At 37.1% G+C, this 16342-nt stretch overlaps 1 protein-coding gene across 5 annotated transcripts in view; it reads right to left on the bottom strand.

Annotated features, from left to right (window-relative positions):
• The window catches only part of PALS1 (protein associated with LIN7 1, MAGUK p55 family member), a 76323-nt gene extending 63682 nt beyond the window's left edge, over nucleotides 1-12641 (bottom strand). The window contains exon 1 of one of the 5 annotated variants that reach the window (XM_019733672.3): nucleotides 12438-12641. The gene's annotated coding sequence lies outside the window, so the exon portion shown is untranslated. The remainder of the gene's footprint in view (nucleotides 1-12437) is intronic. The other 4 variants (XM_074327325.2, XM_019733668.3, XM_019733671.3 and 1 more) reach the window with 4 other exon arrangements.
• Between the last annotated feature and the right edge of the window lie 3701 nt (nucleotides 12642-16342).

Raw genomic sequence — 16342 nt, 5'->3', positions numbered from 1 at the left:
TAAAGAAGTGACAGGAGAGTATGTTCAGGACCAGAAGTAGGGCTGTGTCATCAGAACAGGAAAGGAGCAGAAGCTGAGAAGACTGAGGAAGATACAAGCATCACCAAGTTGAGAAGCCACTGAACTTTTAGTGCTGCAGGATTGCTCACTTGAGGGTATGAGCCACGTTCTGATTTTGACCAGACAGTCTTAGAAGGAAGAAAAACATACTGGGGCATATTATGCAACAAGAAATGGGAACAAAAGGTCAATTTTAAAGATTACTGTATAGTAGATCTCCCTGATCCGTGGGGTATATGTTCCAATATCCCCATGGATGCCTGAAACTACACATAGCACCCAACCTTATAGATCCACTATTTTTTCCTATACATATATACCTGTGACAAAGTTTATTAATTAGGCACAGTAAGAGATTAACAACAATAACTAATAACGAAATAGGACAATTATAACTGCAATAAAAATTATGTGAATGTGGTCTCTCAAAATATCTTATACTATACTCAGCTTTTCACTTAAAGGAAGGACTTTATAGCTTCTCTTTGGGATATCCAACTTGCCAGCATCACTACTCTTGCACTTTGGGACCATTATTAAGTAAAATCAGGGTTACCTGAACACAAACACTGTGATACTCTAATACTTGATCTGCAAACGGAAATGGCTACTAAGTGACCAGTAGGCAGGTAGCATATACAGCATGGATAAGCTGGACAAAGGGATAATTCATGTCCTGGGTGGGCACTTGAATCATGCTACTCAGAACGATGGACAATTTAAAACTTATGAATTGTTTATTTCTGGAATTTTCCATTTAATTTTTTCGAACCACAGTTGACCACAGGTAATTGAAACTGCGTAAAGTGAAACCGTGGATAAGAGGGACTACTGTACGGCAAATTCCACAGTTAAAAAGGCTACTAAATTATACTTTCACTCAACAGTGTAAGTACCCACTTGGTACAAAAACTTGGATAGTCCTTGGCAAGAAAAAGAAATTTAAAATCTAGTATAGAAATTAAGTAAACAAGCAAACGAACAAAATCCCTGCACAATTGCAAAGCTATTTGATAAGTGCTGTACTACAACTACAGAAAATGTTATAGGAGTTACCTGAAGAGGAAGAAAATCCTAAGAAAACTTGTTAATAGGAAAGAGTATTTGAAATGCAGCCATTACACAAAAGGAGAAAAAAAGAAAGCACAATATTAATACAAGCACATTAATATCAGTAAAACTAAACAAACGCTTTATCTGAACGTAACATTTTAAATCACCGTAATACAACTCAAGTCTGCAAACTATTGTCACTTTTTAAGTCTGTTAGATTGGTGCAAAAGTAACTGCAGTTTTTGCAATTGTTTTTAACCTTTTAAACTGTGATTACTTTTGCACCAACCTAATATTTGAAAATGTGTAGTAAAAACAACCTAGTGAAAAACACCCTAAAGCAATGCTTGAGAGTCACTAAGAGAAACTGACAAAGCTGAGAACTGGATCTCACTACACATGTAAGCTGTTTTTTAAGTCGGGCAACAAAAATTGTGGTACCCACTGACTTGCACTATTTCAGAGATAAAACTACCTCAACACACAATTATAATCATTCATCACTGACTCAGTCTAATGACAACCAATTCACACAATTCCTGCAAAATTGCTTAACAAAATTATTGATAACCACATTATCTATTCAAAACACATTTATTAAAACACAATGCAGTTTATTGCCATTCCAGGTGAATGTCACCAAATAGGTTTGTATTCTATCCACTTCTTATCTAACATCTCTGGAGTACTTAATATACACCAGGCATTACTCTGACCATTCTTCATATGTCATCTCAATCCTCAAAATAAGGCTCTGAAGGGGACCAGAATTTGTTACCCCAAAATGTGACACTTGGGCATAAGGATTATTTTGAGATAAAGGCAATTAAGAAACTGCAGAAGCACACACACAAAAACTCTGTCCTCCCCCTACCTGGCTAACAGGCAAAGCACAAGTTTCCCTTTGTAAAGGTAACATACATTTCCATTTACTCCTGTACAAAGAAGAGGGCTCTTAATCCTGAGTTGACTCTTACCAATGGAGAAGGCACAGACTTACATCTGGATAACAAACCTTACTAAAATAACTATTATCTTCCATTAGTTTCCTCCACATATTTACCTTCCCACAATTTAGTAACCCCTAAAAGCCTAAACCTCTTTTCCTTCGTCTTGTCACTTTGTCTTGTCCCACAATTTATTGCCCAATCTCACTGCTTCTTTGGGTCTTTCTTTTCTATGAAGGCCTCCATACACATATTTCTCTTGTTAATCTGTCTTTTGTCAGTTTAATTTGTAGGGCCCCAGAGAATAAACTTAAGAGGCTGGAGAAAAAGGTTTTTCCTCCCCTATAGCCCTTTCAATCAGACACTAACACGATCTCCATTCTACAGATAAGGAGTCAGTCTGATAAATTAACTTGCTCAGACTCACACAAAAGCCAAGAAGGTATTTGGGCACGAGTCTGACTCTATAGCCCGAGTACTTAACAGGTGCAAAGACTGTAGGTGCACGCACTATAATGCCGTCAGGGAGGGCCTGGAGAAAAGCAAGAAAAAGCCATTAGCAAATTCCTGTTTGTATTTGTATCATCATAGGAAGAATTAATCAAGAACATGTTAAAGTTATACACCCCCCCCTCAATCCACCATTAAATACATTTATGGCCGACGTAAGATAAATGGAATTGTTTTAAATCTCAAATTCTAATAAGTTATAGGAGGATACTAGGTTAGAAAAGCCTCTGATATTAAGCTCACAAGCAAAACTAAAGTGTAAACAAGTAAATGATAAAAGCACAAATTGATAATATGCACCTAGTACGTACGTGCCATATGAAGCAGTGAGACACTAAGATAAAAAGATATGGCCCCTACCGTTGAGGAGCTTACAGATTGAAAGTTCTTCATCTGAATTCAAGTACATCTTAAACATTAAATCAAAGACAGCTTTCTCAAAAATATTTTAATCTTACCAAAAAGATAGTGTTAAACAACATAAGTCTTAAGGCAGGCTAAAATACAGAGTAGGAAAGTCCAAGGACTTTGGAGTCAAATAAATAGAATTCAAATCCTTGCTACTTACAGCCCCTAAAAGTCTAAACCTCTTTTCCTTCGTCTTGTCACTTTGGATAAAATACTTAATCTCTCTGAACCTCTATTTTCTCATTTGTAAAAGGGAGAATACTGATAAAAAACAATAGCATCCTTGCAATGTAGTTGTTAATATTTAGAAATACATACAAAGGATATAGCAGACTGCATAACACAGTAAGAGATGGAGCAAGGGATGGAGTTCTGGGCAGGAATTAGGGGAAAGTACAAAGAACTGTGATTTAGCCAAATGAGCTGCTGTAAAATTTTAGTACAAAAGAACAAGGTGTAAAGTATAAAAGGGTAAAATATGAAAGGAACACTATTCCTTTAAGATGCCTGCAAATAATTATAAAATTTCCTTTCATAAACTCTTAAGTATCTACTGATTACTCTTAAGTGAATCATTATTTTGAAAAACATCTGCAGGTTACTTGTACTCAGATAAATTACATGGGTTACAGATGCAGATCGGGGGTTCATGACCTACTTTCCACGAATCCCAATACTATATGCACAACAGTGTTTCAGGGGAAGGACTCGAAGGACCATCAGACTCACAGAAGATTATTAATATACAGTTAAATTTGCATGTCCAGTATTGATAAACTGAAATGTACAGTTGTTGATGTGAGGCAATTTGAAGAAATAACAGTTTGCTGCTGGAAGTATAAAATGAATCACACTGAAAAGGACTTTGGCTGTCTAGTACATTGTTTTGTACACCTGAAACTAATAATAAAAAGAAAAGAAAAGAGACTTTGGCATTATCTAGTAAGTTGACCAGGCCCAACACCCTGTCAGCCAGTAATTTCATTCCTAATTATATACTTTAGAGCAGTGATGTCCAACAGAAACTTTTGCAATGGAAATATTCTGTACCTAATTGTGCAGTAACATAGCCACCGTCAATACATGGCTATCAAGCACTTGAAATACGGCCACAGCAAATAGGGACTGAATTTCCAATTTTAGTTAATTTTACTTAATTTAAATAGTCCTATGTGGCTAGTGGCTCCCATACTGGAAAGTGCAGCCCTAGAGAAACACAAGTACACACACACCATGATAAGTGTATAGGAACATTCATGGTAACATTATTTAAAATAAAGCAAAACCAGAAACCACTCAAAGATCCACCAACAGTATTAAATAAATTGTGGCATATTATTTTTTAAATAAATGGTTACAATTCTATGACATTATAAATAAAGTCCTAAAATTTATTTGCATATTATTTGAGCAATTCTGTGATTCTGCTCAAACAACTAATAAACTGTCTTAATACAGACTAATCTCTATGGGACTGTCATCCACTCTTACTTCTCAGGCAGACCTTTGAGGGCAGTGACTTCATCCAATACTTCTCTATATTGCCCCCCAATTCAATATATAGTTTTCTCTGTGAACTAGTCAGGAAAACTGGGGCAGACAAAACTATGCTAAAGTGAATGATAATTACTTGTAGGACAAAGAAAAACCAATTCCTTACACATAAATATCATACAAATAATATAACCAATGTAAAGTAGAATTTTTAAGATGTTTAAAAATAGCAAGTTTTTTCACATTGAGTATAATACACTTATATTCTAAGTTCTAACTGTATTTGAAAATAATACAAAATTTTATCAGTAAAATTTGATAAAGACTTTGCAACAGCTTCTGTTTAAACTTTAGGGGGAAAAAACGGAGAGCGTGGGACAAGAAAATTAGATCTCTGAGAAGCCAGAGGCAGGTTATATCGCGCTAACAAACCAGGCAATGGTGCACTGGAAAGAGTACCAAAAAAATTATGAATCTGGTACTTGAGATCCAACCCTAGCCCTGACACTAAACTACCAGGGCAAGATTATTCCAATAGCCACATATCCCTGCCTCTGACCTGTGAAGGAGTGTAGATTTTTTTTTTTTTTTTGGAGGGGAGTTAAAAATCTTGAATCCACCTCTATGACAAAAATTCAGAAAGGCAGAAAAATAACTTTCTGAAGCTTCACTTATACTCCAAACATTACACAAAAACCAGTACCTAAATACAGGCACTCTTTATGTGCAACTAAATCCTAGTAGCACACAGCCTAGTTCAGTGCACTCACAAACGCCAGTCAATTATTTTAAATGAATGCGGTCTTAATGCCTGAAGCAACAAGCAAAATATAGAAAGCCTAGTTGTTAGGTCAAATCAAAGTATTCTAATACATTTTAAGTGACATCAAACATTTTCTGGTACAATGTAAAACCCTCAAAATATGAAACTATATTTCAACACGAAGTCTCAGTTTTTTTGATGTCAAGTTTCTGATACTATTGTGAAGCCAAAGAGTTATAACTTTTATCAAAAGAAGCATAGTTCAAAGGACAATTTAGCTTTAAATATAGTTATAATTTCTAAAATTCGGAATAACTAATTAGGTATACTAAAAACTGTCAAAAACTTGAATGAATCTCCTTAATTATTTCACATCTGTCGATTTGTCACAAAGTATTGTGCAGCCATAAAACAAGAGGGCGGGGGAGGAAGCAAATACTTATTAAGTATTTACTATGTGTCAGAGTATTTTGCTCAGTGTCTTCCAAACCTTATTTTAACCTTTTCAATCATCTTCCGAGGTGGCTACATATTATAGATAAGGAAAGTAAAGGTGTGGCAGGGAATTACTTCATGAACTTTCCAACTCAGCTGACTACATTACAACAATTATTTTCATTTCTCCTGCTGACTTTTTACCTAAAACAAAAGTAGGCAAACTAAACCCACAGGCCAAATCAAGCACACCCTGTTTTTATAAATAAAGTTTTATTAGAACATAGTCACATTCATTTGCACTTTGCACTGTAAGAGCAAAGTTGAAAACGTGCAACAAAAATGATATGGCCTACAAAGCTTAAAATATTTAGTATGTCTCCCTTTACTGAAAGTTGTCAACCCCTGCCTTAAAGGATCAAAAACATCAAGAACCTTAGTGGTCTCAAAACTTCAACGTTTAGGGTCTTTCAAAAGACAACTGTTAGCCCAAGAAGGAACTTTAAAATTATATGAGACAAAAGGCCAAATTCCTTGAATTTTTATAATGGTTAAATCATATGATAAGCCCAAATTTATAAAAATGATATAATTAAAGAGCTTGATGATAAGGTTACCGAACCCTTATTCCTCTTACACTGTCTTCTGTAGTCTGAATTGATGGAAGAAGAACCTCACAATTCACAATATTAAATATATTTAATGAAGATGCACCTTTTTACAATGCACCCACACTTTTCATTATAGCAAAACAGAGTGTTGCTTTTTCTTACAAGTACTTTATTTCATATTTTCACTTAACACATTTTGATGTAATATATTCACTGAATTGATTCTATTCTGATCAAGCCAAACATTTATCTAATTACTCAAAGATCTACATATTTTCTGGTGTGAGGAAGCCCGTTTTTGTTGTTGTTTTTAAAACTCTACTATTGTTATTCCAAGCAAAAAAATTCAATTATTTTATCTTCAATCAAAATATACTTTACGATCCAAATACTTTTAAACAACTTGCTTAAATTAACCCAGAATGAAGAATGTGTGATTACAGTGACAAAAATAACATTTTCTTTCTTCATTTAGTAATTAATTTTAAACAAGAGTTTTCTAGTGGTAAAGTACAGTCTACAAACTCTAGTATAACTCTATAAACTCTAGTAAAACTCAAGAAAACTTAAGTCTACCAATATGTAAAATTTACATAATTGTTAGTGAATATCTTGAGTCCTCTGACTTTATAGTTTAGTTCACAAAATCTTTCATTCAATATCCTCCATTTTTAAGAACACATGTTAACGTATATTAGTCAAAAAAAAAAATTCAATTTGATTTTTGTTTGAAACAACTCTCTGGAGTTATTCTCAGAAACATACAAGGCTGGTTCAACATTTGAAAATTAGTCAGTACACTAACTAATCACACAGTTAATACCATATTAACAGAATAAAGAAAAAAATCCACATGATCACCTCAATAGATACATTTGACAAATAGATACAATTCACAAAATTCAGTGTTCATTTATGATTAAACAACAACAATAACAACAAAAAACTTCTCAGCAACCTCAGAACAGAAGGAAACTTCCTTAACCTGATTCAGAGAATCTACAAAATGACCTACAGCTGACATATCTTAAAGATGAAAGATTGAAATCTTTCCCTTTAAAATTATGAACAAGGCAAGGATGTTCCCTTTCACCACTCCTATTCAACATCTCACTAGAAGTCCTAGCCAGTGCAATAAGTCAAGAAAATAAAAGCCATACAGACGAGAAAGATATAAAGATTTCTCTATTCACAGGTACATGACTGCTTAGAAAATCCAAGGAATACACACACACACACACACACACACACACACAAATTCATAATAAACTCAGGATATAAAGTCAATATACAAAAATCAATTGTATTTCTGTATCTTGGCAATAACTAATTAGAAACACAAGGTTTTTTTAATGACCACTTACAATAGAACCAAAAAATTGAAATACTTAGGCACAGATCTAATAAAATATTTACAGGAACTATATGTTGAAAATTCAAAAACACTCATGAAAGAAATCAAAGACTTAAATAAATGGAGAGAATACCATGTTCACAGATTGGAAAACTCAATTTTGTTAAGATATCAATTATCCCCAAATTGAACTATATATTAAACACAATTCCAATCAAAATCCTAGCAGAACTTTTTGTGGATATCAGCAAGCTAATTTGAAAATTTATTTGGAAAGGCAAAAGAACTAAAATACGTAAAATAATTTTGAAAAAGAATAAAGTTGGAGAACTCACACAATCTAATTTCAAGACTTATTTTAAAGCTCTAGTAATCAAAACACTGTGATATTGGCCAAGGATAGACACATAGTTCAATGGAACACAAGAGCCAAGAAATAGACCCACACAAATGTAGTCAAATGGTTTTAGAAAGAGACAAAGGCAATTCAATGGAGAATGGGTAGTCTTTTCAAGAAATGGTAATGGAACAACAAAACAAATGAAACTCAGCCTCAACCCAAACGTCTCTCTTCATACAAAAATTTATTGACAATGGGACATAAATCTAAATGTAAAATATAAAATCATAAAAGTTGTAGAAGAAAACATAGGAGAAAATCTTTGTGACTTTGACTTAGAAGAGTTCCTAGATACAATACCAAAAGTAAGATCTATAAAAGAAAATACGGATACTTTGGACTTCATCAAAATTTCAAACTTCTGTACTTCAAAAGACACTGTTAAGAGAATAGAAAAGGCAAGCCACAACTGGGAGAAAAATCTCTGCAAATCACATGTCTGACAAAGAACTATACAGAAATCTCTGAACTCGACAATAAGAAAATCCAATTTTAAAATGGGCAAAAGATTTGGACATTTCAACAAAGAAGATATATACAGTAGATGGCAAATAAGCACATGAAAAGATGCTAAACATCATTAGTCATGAGAAAAATGCAAATAAAACCACAATGAGATACTGTCACATACCTATTAGTATGACCAACATTAAAAAAGATTTATCATACCAAGTGCTGATGACGATGTAAAGTGACCGGAATACTCACACACTGCTGATGGAACTACAAAGTGGTTCAGCCTCTTTGGAAAACAGCTTTACAGCATATACAGAGGGTGCCAAAAAAAATGTATACACATTTTAAGAAAGGAAAACTGTATTGAAATTGTAATACTCACTATATACCAATAACAAAAGATGAATACAAGTCACGTTTGACTTCTACAGTGACAAGAGGTGCTCAAAGCGGTTACCATCAGTGTCCAGACCCTTCTGATTATGGCGAACTACTGCTTGAACAACGTTGACCAGTGTCCACTTGTATACATTTTTTTTGGCACCCCCAGTAGTTTCCTATGCTGCTGTAACAAATTACCACAAACTCAGTGGCTTAAAACAACACAAATTTATTACTTTACATTTCTGTTAGTTAAAATTCTGACTCAGGACTCCTGGGCTAAAATCAAGGTGTTGGCAGAGCTCCATTCTTTTCTGGGGGCTCTAAAGGTTAATCCATTTCCTAGCTTTTCCAGCTTCTACAAACCACCACATTCCTTAGCTTATGTATCCCCCTAGCCTCATCCCCCATCCTCAAAACCAAAAATTGCACGTCTCTGGCCCTGCTTCTGTTGTTACATCTTTTTATCTCACTCTACTGCTTCTCTCCTTCCCTTTTAAGGCCCTTTGTGATATACTGCATCCACCTGGATAATCCAGGATAATCTCCGTGTTTTAAAGTCGGTTGATTAGCAACCTTAACATGGAATATAATAGCTAAAACAATTTTGAAAAAGAATAAAGTTGGAGAACTCACATTATCTGATTTCAAGAGCTTATTTTGCAGATGGCTGCAACTTTAATTCACCTTTGCCGTGTAATCTAATTTATTCACAGGTTCCAGGGATTAGGACATCTCTTGTGGGCCATTATTCTGCCTACCACAGAGTTTTAATAAAGTTAAACATACACTTACCATATGACCAGCAATTCCACTTCAAAGTGCTTACCCAAGAGAAAGAAGACTTAAGTTCACACAAAAAAAGTTCACAAAGATTTATAGCAGCTTTTTTCATAATTTAAAAAAAACTGAAAATAACTCAAATGTCCTTCAATTGGTGGATGAATAAACAAACTGTGGTACATCCATACAATGGAATACTATATTCAGCAACAAAACAGAAGGAACTGCTGATACACTCAACAATATGGATGAACACTCAAATGTATTATGCTAAATGAAAGAAATCAGACTCAAAATGCTAAATACTGTATGATTTCATTATATGATATTCCAGAAAAACAACCTGCAGAGAAAGACAACAGATTAGTTGCCAGGGGTTAAGGGTGGAGGGAAGACTGACTACAAAGAGCAGCTCAAGGGAATTGTGGTGCTGGAACTGTTCTGTATCTTGATTTTGGTAGCTGCGCAGCTTTATGCATTTGTCAAAACAACTGTATAACAAAAAGAGTTCATTTCATTTCACATAAATGAAAAATAAAGTCTTTTTGAAAAAAAGAACACAAATACATCATCTCTCACTCATCAGATTGGCAGAGATTTTAAAATCTGATAATGCCAATCTGACAATTCCAAGTGTGGCAAGGATGACTCAGCTACTGTTGGCAGGAATGTAAATTGTTACAACTTTAGAGGATAATTTGGCTGCAGCTAGTAAAATTGAAAATGCACATCAACCCATAGGCCAGCAATTCCACTTACAGGTAAATTTACATTCTAGGGAAACCTTCACACATGTGCTCAAGGAGACAGGCATAGGATAGTCATTGACTATTATTGTTTGAAATATTGAAAAAACTGAAAAAAAACCCCTCCAGCAGGGGAATGAATTAATTGTGGCTAGTGGTTATTCAAACAAGAAAGGAAAAAAATGAGTAAAGGAAAGAATCAACCCCGCTGGCTACATATAGATGATTTTGAGAGGGGTAACTTACTGGTTTATTTAACAACAATGTAGAGTGGAAAAGAGCACCATACTTGGAATCTGGAGACAAGTGTTTTAGTTCCAAACCTGCCAACTAACTAGCAGTCATACTACGGACTACCTAACTCTTTTCCTGGAAAATGAAGAGGTTAGGCTATACAACCACTAAGATTATTTCTAACTCAACAATTCTATGATTCAGAAAGTATATAATTAAAAATTATATTCTAAAGCATCTATGTCAAGAAATTTTCCCCCAGAAACCCTGAAATCAGAAACTATCAGAGAAATAGAACATCTTAGTATATTGATAAATAAAATGAACCAAATTTTTTGGTATATCTTTGATGAGCTTTTTAATCAAGATCGTAATTCAGAAAACAGAAACAGTTAAATCCACTCTATTGACTTGGGTCACCCCAGGTAGAACATTTCCTGTCCCATTTTAACTCTAAAACAAGTTACTATTATTGAGGCCCTCGTCAAGTCCAGCTCTGTCTAGCCAAAAGTTATTCAAGTACATAACATTCACTTGCTTTTTTTAAAACAAAGATAAAACGATGAATTGCTTTTCGTATTTTTGCCTATTTCAGCTATAAAGACCTTACATTACAATTTAATAGCTTCAGCCTGCTACAATAAAGATCCTTTAAAAACGTGTAATAAGCCATGTCCACGGGGATCTAGTAAAAACTATTAGTTCATAACCCCAAAACAGCTTATTTAACAATTTCATTACCACCAATACTTATATTTCAAAAAGACCAATAACCAACATATCATTTGTTCCTACTGTAGAATTTAATAGGTTATTAACTTCTGGTATAATCCAAAAGCACAATACGATCATTAAAACATGATTATTACTTTAAAAGTTAGAAATATTAACGCTTTCACATTGTCAGGAAATACAAAATTTCAAAATTCTTGTTCTAGAAGTTTTCCAAATCTAAATTCTTACAATTCTAAACAAGTACGGAGACAAAACACACACTATATACCACTTCTATAAAGCTCCCAGCTATCAGATTTTAAGTTTAGCGCCAACTGCCAACAAAAACCTTTCGACCGAAACCTAAATTCCTTACACATTACTGTATGTCAATCAACTAAACATAAGGTGAGTTATTATTATTAGGAAGTTACATAATTTGCACCAAAGATTGTTCAAAGCGCCTTTCATTAAATGCAGCTTACAACAATTTACTGGCTTCAAAGTACATCTTGAAAATTTAGAGTAAATTATCAGAAACTATTTACGAGACGAGGCTTCTCTTATTAAAAGTGGTGACAAGGAAGTAAGAACTGTTTGTTTGTTTCAAGAACGCAACCAGCCAGCTGAATACCAGGAGCTGAGTCAGGCAGAGGAACGCTGACTACATTCCGTCTTCTAAAGGAAAGTGTTCGCCCCGCCGATTTTCCCGACCTGCCCTGGAGGGACTCCTGGGAGTCCCGAACTCGGGGACCAGGCTTCGGAGGACAGGCGAGACCCTGCCGCGCCCCCTGCAACTCGGCCCGGACGGGCAGGAGCCCCGCCAAGGAGGGTCCCTCGCCAAGACACAGGGAGTGGGCACCGCCAGGCAGCGTTCCTTCAGGGGACAAAGGTTAAGCTCACACCCCCCGCGGCCGGCTGCCGCTCCCGCTGCCTGGGGCAGCCCGCAGAGCCGCCTCGGGTCTTGCCCGGGCCCTGCGCGCAGCGTGTGGGGGAGGGGGCAAGCCCGGCCGCCCCTCCCCCGCCGCGCTCCGGGAGACCTGTTGATTAAGACCTCCACACCAAGCCGCCGCTGGTCCGCCTCTTACCTCTGCACCACAGCGGCCACCTATCCTCCCGCCGCGGCCGTTCCTAAACACTGCAGAAACGACAGCTCCCCGGCGGCACTTAAAATACCGGATAAAGAATCCAGAAACTCCCGATTCCCCACCTCACAATCCTTAGTCCCCGCCCCTGCCCCACCGCCAGTCTCCGCCGTCGCCGCCGCCAGCGACTCCACCTCGAGACCGCGCGAGACCGGCCCCCGCGGCCGCCGCGAGACCGCGCACGCGCCCCCGGGACTCTGGCGCAGCGGGCGCGCCTATCCCAGTCTCTCCTGGGCGCGCCCCGCCCGCTGCTAGGCAGAGAGGCTGGCGCGGTTCTCCCAATCCCGAGCCGGCTGGGAGAGCGGGCTCACTCATTGGTCGGCTCTACAGCTCCGAGCGGCCGGTCGCGCGCTCTTGCGCGCCTCGAAGTATAAAAGGCGACCTGCTTCGGGCTCTGAGGCACTCGAGAATTGCTTTGTGTTTGAGCCTGGTGGCTAGGTTGTGTGGAGTCCGAGGTTTCCCTGAGAGGTAGTCGGGAGCCGGCTGACGTTCTCCAGTCCTTGACTCTTCTTACCTCGCTGGATGACTGTCCACTCCTGAAGAAACTCCAATTCCCCATGAGGCGATTCCTCTAGTCCTGTGAAGCACGGCACACAATCTAACACTTGTTTTAGAAAGAACCATGACATATTTAAACACCTGAACATGTGTCGCGTCCCACAGAAGAATTCTCTGCTATCGCAGAAGACTCCAAAAAGCTAGCCAGCTAGGACCGAGTTCTGAAAACACAAAGTGGACACCAAGGGCCACAGCTGTTTCACAAAACTCGAGTGAATGGACTTAGGGTTACCTGGGCCAACCCCCATCCAGTGCAAGGAAATCCACATAAACAATCTCCTGAATTCCCTAGAAACTGTTGGCTATATCCAAGATGGGGGCAAAAGGTTAATGTGTGACCTTTTCTAAGTTCTAAAATGCATAAAATAATAATTCAAGCAGCGTCCTCCAGCTGCTCAATGAATTTTTCTTTCTCTAGCTCAGGATTTCTCGACCTCAGGGTTATTGACGTTTGAACCACATTGTTGTGGGTGCTGTCCTGTGCACTGCAGGATGTTTAACAGCATCCCTGGTCTCTCTGTGGTACCCTCTAGATGCCAATAACACCACTACCCCCATTTGTGACCATCAAAAATGTCACTAGACATTGCCAAGAGTCCCGTAGGGGGCAAAGTCACCTCCAGTTAAGAACCACTGATCTAGCTGTTCAAAGAAATGGCTTCTTTAAAAAGAGTCTCTCATTACCCATACATTCCAATTGGCTGATCCCAAGCAATTTTGCGTTAACACCCCTACCTAAATGAACCCTCTAGCTACCGAGCCTTGCTTCTCCAGCTGCTTGGACTCTGTGACAGGACCGCACCCTAATAAAAAAGATCACTATCTGTGATCATCTGAGATCTGAGATAGCAGCTACTGATTTCAAAACATGTGGAAATTATTTTGTAAAGTGCTATACAAATGCTAGTTATTATTTTTATTCCCTAAAGGTATTTTCACTTTAAAAGAGGGCAGACCCTATAGCAAATAAAAAGTTTCTTCTCTGATGAAGCTTATTCTCATTCTCAGAATCCCCAAATCACTCAAATTACTGGCCTTGTATGCAAAAAACGAAGGTAGCTGGAAGAGTGGAAGATATAGAAACTGGATGTAAAGTGATTAGATTTGAGTTTTAGCTTTGGTGCTAACTGGTTCTGTGATTTAGATGTGTGACTCAGGTCTCCCGGGGCCTAAATTTTCTCATCTGTAACAGGTTAACTACGTTTTTAATTTTTTTTCTAGTTTTAAGATTCTGGTAGCCTCTTCATGTGAAATCTAACATGATAGCATGGGGAGTTTAAAAATATGATATGCATCCCAAAATAGAATGAAATAGGATAGGTCATCTGTAGCTTAACCCCCCCCCCCCCTCAGAAGAGTTGTTCATTCTTGTCACAAAGTAGTTCACCAACTGAGTCACCCTGGTAAATTTGTAACTAAGTATTTTGGGCGAGTAGTGAAAGCCACACTGTAAAATCAAGTGTAGGGTAGAGAGTAACCATAGTAAATATGCTTCCTCCTTCCTCATCTTGGCATATACTTAACCCATCATCTGCCAGTAGCCTCTATTACATGTTTACCGGTATGTAATACAATGTTGTGTTATTTCATTAAAGGCTTGAGGGAAACATATTAATATTGTGTTTCAGCCATTTGCAACAGGTCTGAAATCTCAGTTTTCAAGAGTATGCCATTTACTATTATATGTGAAATCCTTAAGGCTATTCTATCCCTTTGGTTTTATCATCTCTATGTACTAGTGAAAGCCAAAGATTTCATAACTGAATTGATAGCCTAATCATTGATAATTATATGAACCAGATGATCAGAAATAATGTAAATTAAAAGAAGAATACTGACTGATTCAGGTATAAGAGAAGTTATGAAACAAGTTAGTAAGTACATTAATTATTAAGTATTTAAATTTTTTTAAATACCAAAAAGACAAAAAGCAAATCAACAAACCATGAACTTTTCTAATTTAATTGGGCTTAGTTATTATTATTATTTTGATGTTTTGTAGCACTTCTTAACCTTTCATAACTCTAGCTGAAATGATTTTGTCCCTAAGCTAAGAACATTATGCAGTTTTGCCATGTGGAATGGGAGGTCCCACTGTCTGCGGTTAGCATCAGTAACCATCCATACAGGCCAGTATCATTCAACTCAATTAACATTAGTATATAGTCACGCATTAATTCAAAAAAATAATATACTGAGTATATTATGTGCTTAGTACTATGTGCTTAGTACTATGCTGCAGGGAACTGAAACATGTGGCAATCCCTATCCTGGAGGAATTAAGTAAGGTGGGGAAAGGACAAGATGAGACAAGTCCATACAACTAAAATATAATACAGTAAATGAAAATGAGGTGCTCTGTGGACTCAAAGAAAGGTAAAGTCTTATACTAGGAGAAGCTTTACTATCTAATGAGGAAGGAGAGGGAGAGGGACAGAGAATAAACTATTACGAAAATACCCACAATAAAAGGAAAACCAAGATATTATGCACGGCTGTAAAAGATAGACATAAAACTTTTTGTCAGTTTGAATGACTGAGGGGTGTACACAGAGAAAAGCATGGGCTTATTATGGGAACAGCAAGTAGTCAAAATAATTTCAGAATATCATATTCAATATTTAGGATGTTAGTCATTTATCACACTTTTATTTGGACCCATCTTAGGTGGTCCTCTGCTAGGCTGGGCATGTGTAGACAAATAAAATATGGTCCAGGATAATTTTTATTTTGGAGAGAGGAGGTAGGCAAACTTGGAGCTTGGAAAATTTTCTAATGAAGGAAAGGCCAAGACTGAATGCCAAGAGAAATGAAGTTAAGTTTGTTCTCTTAAAAAGGGCTATAAAATTACCCATGTCTTTTCCTCACTAAGCTCCCAATCAAATCTTTATTTTGTTTGTGTAACAAATCTCAGCTGCTGCTTTAATTCATATCCATATGTGAATATCTGTGACTTGGTCGGGAGTGGTATCTGTGCTGAACTCCAAAGAGTTGAACTCTGATGTCATTTCTATGTTGTCTTGGACTAACCCTGATTAAGGTTTAACTCCACCACTGCTTCAAAGCACACCTTTATCAATGTCGTCTGTTAGAGCCACTTTGCTAAATGCAACAGGTCAATGTTCAGTCCTCTTCTTCCTTGACCTGCCAGCAAGCATTTGGTGCCATTGAGCATTTTCTCCATTTTGCCTTCTGGGTGCTTAAAACACTACTGTAGTTTCTCTTTCTATCCTCTGGAACCTCCTTCTCAGGTTCCTTTCCTGGTTTTTCTTTATCTCCCTGAATGCTAA

Source organism: Rhinolophus sinicus, chromosome 3 (assembly GCF_057876585.1).
Source record: "Rhinolophus sinicus isolate RSI-liver-muscle chromosome 3, RSI-T2T, whole genome shotgun sequence".
Lineage (NCBI taxonomy): Eukaryota > Metazoa > Chordata > Mammalia > Chiroptera > Rhinolophidae > Rhinolophus > Rhinolophus sinicus.
The sequence above is the reverse complement of the archived record's forward strand: the minus strand, read 5'-3'. Positions and strand labels throughout refer to the sequence as shown.